Raw genomic sequence first — 9,791 nt, forward strand, 5'->3', positions numbered from 1 at the left:
TTTTCAGCGAACTTCTGTAAACTTTTCCTCAATAATTGATCAATAGCTTGAGAAATAAGTGAATTTAAATTCACAATTCACAATTCAGAAAAAAATAGAACTAGGAAAAACTTGGTTTTAAGAAAGAAAAGCATGCCTCAAAAATTTTCAACTATTTAAATTAATTCTGTTCTGGTCAAGTAATGAACAACTAAAAACACCAGTTGCCCAAATATTAAGCAAAAACCGCTAAAACGTCGTGTTTGTTAGAATTAAGTACCGATCAGATCGGAACGGAATCGACGTAACACCTTATAATGTGGCCCTCTTAAACCTTGCGGTTTCGTCAACGGATCCACAGGCGTGTATCGTTCTTTTTGCGACAAGACTCCGCCTCCCGGGTCTCCTAAGTGTGAAGGTATGGGCACGGGGAGAGGGCACCGAATACCTATATTTACACTTAGAATTTTTTTTTTGCGTCCGCCCCGGGATTCGAACCGGCGACCTCTGGATTGTGAGTCCAGTGCGCGGTCCGATTGATCCACACAGGCCGATCAGATCGTACTATCTTGCAAATGCGGCAAATTTCCAAAGGGAATTTTAGTCAGAGCCCGTTTTTTCACTCATGCATGCCCATCTAATGTTTACATTTTTGATACTAACTCGGAAACCTGGCAATCAAATTTAACCAAATGTTGGGACAATGCACAGAACGGTCAGCCAACAAAACATGTTTGTTATTGTTTACTTTGTGTGCTCTATTGATTGTTTATTCAAGGTCAAGCATTGAAACGTGTTTTTCGCAAAACGTCAAAAAGCTTAACGTTCACGTCGATTTGTCAGAAACAAAATTATTTAAAATAACTCTAAATTATTTTCGTTCGTCCAAACTCTTAAAAGCCATTTTGACCGTTATCTAGAGTGACATTGATATGTTTATGACTTTTTGCAAATTGAATTGAAAAATTTGAATTACATACAAAGTGACAGCTTAGAATCATTCTGAGCTAGGTAGAGAAGTGTTCAAAGTACTATAATAAGAAGTTTTAAATATTTTTATAATATTTATAAAGTTAGTTATTGACGAAGAACTTCATCTTAGGGCTCTATACAGGGTAGCAATCCAAAATTTCGCGAAGCAAAATGAAACGCTTTGGTTTCATCTTCCCCTCTCGGCAAATTTCCCCTCTGTGCGCTAACACGCTGGTTGGATGAACGAACGTTTCCCAATCAGTCAATATAGAGACGTGAGATTGATGTATCTAAAATCACCCCCACTCTACCTCATAATTTTCGGATCGTCGACGGGCAACAAGCGAATAAGGGGGTATAGGAGAATGGGTGAAAAAAGGCGGGGCATACGTCCCCGACCTAAATCAACAAAAAGCGGCTCGGTCAGTCCCGAAAATTCATTCTGTTGCTGGACGTCGACGAGTCAACATCAGGAGCAGATGGCCTGGAGGCATTGACACGCCAAGATATGCCAGCCGGGGACATTTGCGGAACCTTAAGAGTTGGGGCAATATGGGTATCAAACATTAGGGATTTTGAAACTGGACATGAAATTTGATATTTTACATGTACATGTTTTAAAAATATCAATCTTGAAACATAATTTACCAGTTAATAAATATTTTGTAAATAAATTTAAATCATTGCAATGTCACCCCAATTTAAAGTATGACTTCAAAAAATGAATGAACATAACAAATTTGTTATTTTTGTGAAACCATGTGGTCATTTTTCTAAATTTAGATATTTTTAATTGTAAAAATAATATTTTTTGAGTAATTGAAATCTTAGGAACAATAGCAGTTTGAAATTATCCATTCTAAAAATATTTCAATTGAAATCTAAATTTAAGCTCAAATATTTAAAGGGGTTACATACACGTAAAAAAATCTAAAAAAAAAAATCACAATTCAGAATATTTACTAAACTGCCCATGTTCGCATAAATGTCCCATATGCAAAAACAGCAAGCTGAGAAAAACGCATTTGAAGTTTGTCCCATACATAAGGCTACGTGTTAAGTTTTTGCGAAAAAACTGGATTTCCTCCTGATTTCTAGAACAAAGTACTGGATGTTATAGGCTCTTTTGAAAGAGCACACAATTTTGAACCAAACTGCATCAATAACTCGAAATCGATGAAAATGCATATGGGACATTTATGCGATCAGGGGCAGTAAAGCCTTTAAAAAAAAGATTCCATTTACTTCTAAATATTTCATGAAAATATTTCATGATTGAAGTGAGTGACAGACGAGTTAAGTTTGAAATTTTGCTTTGCGAAAAGCGGACTGTCTAACTTTATGAGTCCTAAGAGGTCACTTTTTCAAAACTTTATTTTCGTAAAATCGCGATAACTCGTGATGTTTATAAGCAAACCCCTTATGTTTACATATCAAAATTTTTTGTGATTGTCTGCTCTACAACTTTGTACAACATTGTTACACTCTAAAAAATAACCCTGCAAAGTTTGAAAAAATACAAAATTTTAAAATGAAAAATTTTGTTCTAAATGAAAAAATGACCCTTCTGGGTCAATAAAGATTCGAAAAGTACATTAAATTTCCCATTAAATGACATGTTCAAAAAAATGTGACAGTCGAGTAACGGAAAACGGCAGAGTTTAAAAAAAAAATTTAGTGTTTTATTCGATGAAAAATACGTTTTTTTTTTTCGGAATTCTCAGTACGCCATCAAATTGCCCGTCTAATTTTACATAAAATTCCCTTTGACACCAAATTTCTATCTCATCACCGTTTCAGGCTGCAAATTATTGAAAAACACCTCTTTTTCCGCATGTTCAAAAATAGAAGGGGTCGTACCGCCCCTCCGTCACGAGATATCGAAAAACGGACCTCGGATTCGTGATCAGGTACAAAAGTTACCCCTTAGGACAAAGGTTCACGCAAATCGAAGAGGGGTCGGGGCAACTGCTGTGTGAGTTGGCGGAAAATTACCCATAGGCAATCAACCATTCAAATTTGACTATAATTTGGTATTAGATCTCGAATTTGATGTTAAAAGTTAAAAGTAAGATGGTAAAAAATGCGATTTTTTTTTCGTGATTCGTGTATCCGAAGGGTTGTTGGTCCTTCGGAAAATCGAAACTTCGAATAATCAAGGCTTCGGATAATCGAGTCTGGACTGTATTTGAGCTGTACTATCTTTCAAAGATCAAAATAGATCAAAAAGGGAAAAATAATATCATCTGAAGATAGCTTACCTCATTTCACCAACAATCGCGAAACGGTTAAATCCTCAACAGGGCAGGAAAATTAAATTATTCCAATTTCTCGCTTATCTCGCACGACAACACGTCTTTCATCACACACCGCAAAACTTGTGATGATAAACAAGACTTTTGCTTACTTGAGGGAATCCACTTCCCCTCCCCTGAATCCTCCTGAAAGGGGTGGTTGGTGCCGTTGTTTATGTTTTACCATACAAAGGATCACAACCCCAATCCCCTTTGTTTTCCACCAAATTCAAATTGGCGTCTGTTTAGCAACCTGTCGAACATTTACCACCCTTTCTCTTTGCCTCTGAAGATGCTTGCCAGAAGAAACGAAACGCAACTCATATCCTTAATGTGCCTCTGGAGACGCAACTGCACGCCAAATTTGATAGGGTGACTAATTTCTAAATAAAAGAAAATTAAAAGAACATAAATAATAAATCACTTAAGTATTCTAATAACATGTTGTCTTAAATTCAAAAAGAATAGTGAAAAAAAGTTTGACTTGTAGCAACATCAGTTCTGACGAAATTATTATTATTTTTTTAAATAAAAATAAGTAACCCTACAGTCTTTAATATGTGGGTAGGGTTTCCCTCAAGGTTTCCCTGTTGTTTGTCCTTAAGAAAATCCCCGTTGACATTCACCTTGTCCCACCCTTTGAGATAATCAGAAATCGGAGCCTCTACCGCAGCAGCAGCACCTGCGAAGCCTTCCACATCTCACTCAACCGGAAATACTCATCAACGAAACGTATCCACACACAGTCACACACGCGAAAGGTGTGCGTTGCCACCGTTACCGGATGACACCGTTTCCGGCTGAAGGGGGAAAACACACGTGCACGACCGTTCGCTTTGCTCCTTGGAAGTTGTTTGTCAATTTTGTGTGAAACGCCTTTCCGGAACGCGCTTCATGATGTCCGGAAGAAACTTGGTTGTGAGTTAACTTACATGAAACATGATAAATTATGGGGAATTTCACCAAACTTTGATTATTTCAATTTTATCATCGGATCATTTTTTTTTACAAATTATCGAAACTTGAAAAACAAGAGTTAATCTGAATATAATTGCATATTAGGGTGACAATCAAAAATGGCCTCAGGGATACCCCCTGATACGATTCCTTAGACAAAAATAAGCAGTCTTCCCGAAACGCACTGTACGTTTACACGCCGCACAAGTTTTCAGTGCACACCAGGCTACCATGTTCGAGTTCTACACGAACGGCACACTCAAGGTTTACCACGCGGTGCAAACCTCGGGTACAACGTCGTGCGAGCGAAGAGCGTATAAAGAGACGAAAAAAAATGACTGCTTCTCACTCTCTCTCTGCGGCAAACCGTTTAGTGTGACCGCAGCGGAGAATGAAACACCACTTTACAGCAGAGGGAGCGAGAGGGAACTATTTTTGTCTCTTTTGTGCGTCGGCGCCTGCACGGCATTCTGTACCTGAGGTGCAAGGTAGGGTTTTAAACTCGAGGTTCAAGTGCGCATTAGGGTGCCCAGAAAAAATGACCTCCTGCTCCACAAGCGGAAAACAGTTTTTTGGGTTATTTTAGGCATCTGTGCAAATTTTGAGCGAAATCGGTTGAGATTAACCCATTGATACCCGAGCCTGATGTTGGTGAAAAAAACGTTTTTCATACAAAAATGACATTTTTAAATCGCTAATAACTTTTTAGGTTCGAGTTTTACAGCTTTGGTATGTTCTACAAAGTTGTAGAGCATTAAATTTCCAATAAGAATCTCACTTTTGGGAATATTTGGATGAAAGTAGCGTACCGTGCAGACCAAACCGTAAGAAACTTGGATTTTCCATACATTTTTTCGATTTTTTTCCATACAAACTTCACTTTCGAGTATCAATGGGTAAATGATGACCGATTTTGCTCATATTTGGCCCAGAGTCCAAAAATAGGTCAAGGAACAATATTCAGCTTGTGGAGCGAGGTTTTGAAAAATAGTTCCATATTCTGGGCACCCTAGTGCGCATACAGCCTGTACAGCAGTGGCGCCGACTAGTCCAAAATGTTGGGGGGGAGGCACGGTGGGTTCCCAAAATCAACGGGTAGGCGTGGAGTTTAAATGTTAAAGTTTCTCTTATATGAAGAATTTTACTAATTTGCATGTTTATGCAAAAATAAATAACGATATGATATGATTTTATTTTATTATTATTATCTGGAATCATTTTTGGTTGGAATAGATAATTTATCTCCAAACTATGTAGAATGTTAATTAGGGAAATTCTTGTATGCTTGGATAGTCTTTAACTCAAATTAAATTCCGTCTAATTTGAAAAAAATCCACATTTTAACAAATTATTGTAAAAGTTTCGATAGAAACATGCTAGGTCACTTCCCATCAGCTATTTATTACCTGATATTGAATAAAATTACAGTTACTGAATAAAAATAAAAATTTAAATTAGTTGCCAGAATTTTAGCGTTTCAGTAAAAAAAAACCATTGGAAAAATGCATTACACACTTATATAGCAATCATTATTCTCAAAAAAAAATGTAATACTTGACCAAAAAATTGTTAAAATAAAAGCATTTGTGGTTTTGTACATTGAAAATTTAACAAAATTCCAAAGATTTGTGAATTGATCCAAACATGCCAAAAATGAGTGAAACGCATTTTAAATTGATTTCATTTGATTGCACTTATAATTCCAATTCAAATTTGAAATAATTTTTTTTGCCCCCTCAAGAACCCTTAAAATTTAAGAATATTCAAAAATCAAGAAATTGAAATGAATGAGAAATGTATGAGAAATTGATGAAACTTAAGAATATTGAATGTTCAAGAAATTTAAGAAATTCGAATAATTTAGTAAAATTTGATAAATAAAAATCAGAAAATAACACTAATGAAACAATTATTGAAAAAAAAAGAAACCCACTAAATTAAAATTATTAAAAGAAGGAATTCTAGCGTTTATTATCGAAAAACTTATTTTTGCTTGAAAACAGTGGCATAAAACTTAAAAAACTTATAAATTGTAGGAATTAAAAGAATTAAGAAATTTAAATAATTTAATGAAGGTTAAGAAATTTTAAATTATCAGGAATTGTCAAAATTTGAGAAAAATAAATATTTTCATAAAATACAAATCATTCATAAAACTCAAAAAAAAATCAAGAAATTTAAAAACCAGCTTGAAAAATTCATGAAAATTTTAAAAAAGGTAATTTAAGCGTACGTTATAAAGTAGTATTGTCTTTGTTTTTTTATTTCGGAAAATTCTAATAATTTAATCAAATTTAAAAAATTAAAAATAAAACATTAAAAAAAACTCTAAGTATCCAAGAAATTCAGGAAATTTCTACAAAAAGTAATTAAAGCGTACTTATCAAAAGGTCTAATTTTTGTTTGCTAGCAATGACAAGAAACATTAGAAGCAAATCCCGTAATTTAAAAATAACATTAAGTTTCATAGAGTTTCATTAAAAAAAATTAGACAATAAGATTATAAAGCTTACTGCAAAAAAAAATGTCTGATAAAATAAACAACTTTCATGAAACCCAAGAATTTCAGGATGCTATGAAGTAAAATTTTAAATAATCCAAGAAGCAAACAAATTTAAATAATGAAATTCAAATAATTCAATTAAGTTTAAGAAGTTTGAAGAAATCAAGAAATTTTAAAAAAAAAGTTCAATTCTGAAAACTATAGAAATTATAGAAATTTTAAATATCTAGCAAATTAAGAAATTTTAATAATTCAACAAAATTTCAAATAAATGCAAAATTCAACAAATAAAATAAAAATGCATGCTCAATGCAATTGTCAAATGCAACTCTCAATGCTTAGCAACCAAAGAACAAAAAATTCTGAAAATTTTCTAGTTTTAGTATAATTATTTGTCCCCTGATTGTTTGCTGAAATTTTGAAGGGAGGAGTTAAAATTTGCAATGGCCTTTTTTATGTTTTTAAATCTTATCAAAAATTGAAGAAGGCGATACACTAGTGTTTTTTTAGATTATTATGTGGAATTGTTTTACAAAATAATACAAAAACGTCTTCTTTAAATCGCTAATAACTCGTCAGGGTTAACTCGGATCGTTTTGCGGTCTTGCACAAAGTTGTTTGTCATTAATTTTTCTTAAGAAACTTTTGTGATTTTTTTGCTTTTCCCCATACATTTTTGCAAATTTCAACGACCAATTGGCAACAGTTTGGCACAGTTTCTTAGTTTTACCTATAGAATCGAGCCAGTTAATGATATTCTACTTCCTAGCAGCATGCACCCTTCCTTTGGAACAAATCTCGTGACGGCGAAAAAAGCAGCTGCACGATCCCGTTCAACTAATTCATCGAGTTTATATTGATTTCCATTAGCTTTTATGAGCGTGTCATAACGAGGACGACTGACTGACTGACTGGCTGTCATCATGACGAAGCGTCAAAGTGTATCCTGCAGAATCACAAAACAACCCCCCAAAATTCCACCCTCCCCTCTTTTTCATGCAGACATGGTTTGATGCTGCTACCAAGCAACACCTCCCACCACCCCCCTTTTCGATGATGATGGGAGGCTGCCTTCCGCGAAACGAGAGAGACCTTTTCGCATCGTTATCGAGTAAAAGCTTAATTTATTTGCCAATCAAACTCTTTTGTTTGGAAATTAATTTGCTACGACTAATCCCGTTTGACGGCGTCGTCCGCGTCATCATCGCCGACGACGACCCACTCAAAGTGTGTGTGTTTTGGATGGCATCAGCGTGAGTTAAAAGGGGGGTGGTGTTGATCTTCATCACCAATTTCGCCCCTGGAAGGCAGTTCGATCGTGAAATTCGATTTTTGACGCGTTCGCTCGGAAGAGTGACAACATTTTGTAGAACAACGCGTTAGGCACCATTCACAATTGAAGTGTTTTTTTGTCTGAATTTGAAAAAAATATTGTATGATGCCTTCCATAAAACAAATAAAAATTAGAAATGTGATATAATTAAATGACAAATTGCTTCTCAGTGTATTTAATCTTTGGTTTTTAAAATCAAACACTTCACATGAGTTCAAATAACATTTTGAGGGCTGTTTCCAAAAACAAATTGCATTGCAAATTTAGAAATATTTTCCAGATAGATATTGTTTGTGATGAACGACTACGATATACTACGATATTCAGCCCCAAGCCCCTGAATGCCTGCCAAAAAAGATTTTTTTGTAATATCCTAATATCTAATCAATTGAAAACAATATAAAACACATTTTTTTTTTTTTTTTTGAAAAACATATTTGGCATGCTTGGGTTCGTTGTATATTTAGTACCACAAAAAAAAAATCTTGGTCGGATTCAATGAGCAAAAATTTCAAACAAATATTTGCAACGGCTCTTTTGAAATTTGGCCTAGACTTCTATTCAAATAGGGAAAGGTGGGGCAAGACGACCATATGGGGCAAATGGAACGATCGCTCGTATAGCCGTAATTTTTACAATTTTGATTATTTCCAGTATGAGGAATTGTTGCTAGCATAAGCGCCACGGGGCATAAGATTTAATGAAGTTTTTTTCAAAACCTTTGTTTTCTTATAATATTTGGATAGTACAAAATAAGACTTAGGGTTCGTTTTAAGGCTCATTTTATCAAACTGCTATTTTTCCTAGATCAGTAGTGTCCCTACCAATGACTTGAACCTTTTATAAAGTATAATTTAACTTTTGGTTATTTTTGTTGAGAGCTTTTAAAAGAAATATTGTTCAGGTGGGGCAAGTGTATGATATGGATCTTTAGTATGGAAAAAATTACGAATTGCTACAACAACATATTTTATTGGGAAATAAATACATAAAAGTACTTAAAAACTGATAAACAATTGTTAAAAAAAATTGTCCATGCAAAATAAAGTGATGTTATGAAAATTTCCTTTTTTTCATCTAAGTTATAATTTTATTTCGTAAAAACGATCAAATTTTTAGTAAAATATTATTATTTAATCTAAAAGTGAAAGAAACGTTTCAAATACATTCTAATCTGATGTATCTAAGTGGTAACAGTTCAATTGTTAGCAAATTAACATGTTGTTTCATGCATTTTTCCTCTTGCCCCACTAGCTGAGAAAAACGTACGGAAAATCAAAAAAATTAAAATCAAATTTTTACATTAAAAAACAGGATTTTTTAAAAACTTGTTCTATCAAAGTCTTAGTCAAGACCTGGGATAAGATGATTGTTAAAAAAATCCGACAGATTTTTTAACGTTTTTAATGGGTTATAACGAGCATTTCCTTAGCTTGTTACACTTGCCCCCTACTCAAATTTCCCCCCCAACACTGAAAATCCCAAGCTTGACAAAAAGGGGGAATTTTCTTACCTTTCTCGAGCTTGGGTATTTAGGTTCTAAAATGGCGCTCAAGATAATCTTCATTTTGTAGATATTTTTTAGCAAATTAAATTTATGAAATCATAGTAAAACTAAAAAAGCTGACTCATAAATTCGGCTAACGAAAATTCTGTAAAAATTCTCAAAATTGAACCAAAACAATTTTTCTAATAAATAATTTGTGTAAGAGGGTTTTATTTTGTAGCTTGAACTACTGTTAACTCTCTAGGC

Source organism: Culex pipiens, chromosome 3 (genome assembly GCF_016801865.2).
Source record: "Culex pipiens pallens isolate TS chromosome 3, TS_CPP_V2, whole genome shotgun sequence".
Classification (NCBI taxonomy): domain Eukaryota; kingdom Metazoa; phylum Arthropoda; class Insecta; order Diptera; family Culicidae; genus Culex; species Culex pipiens.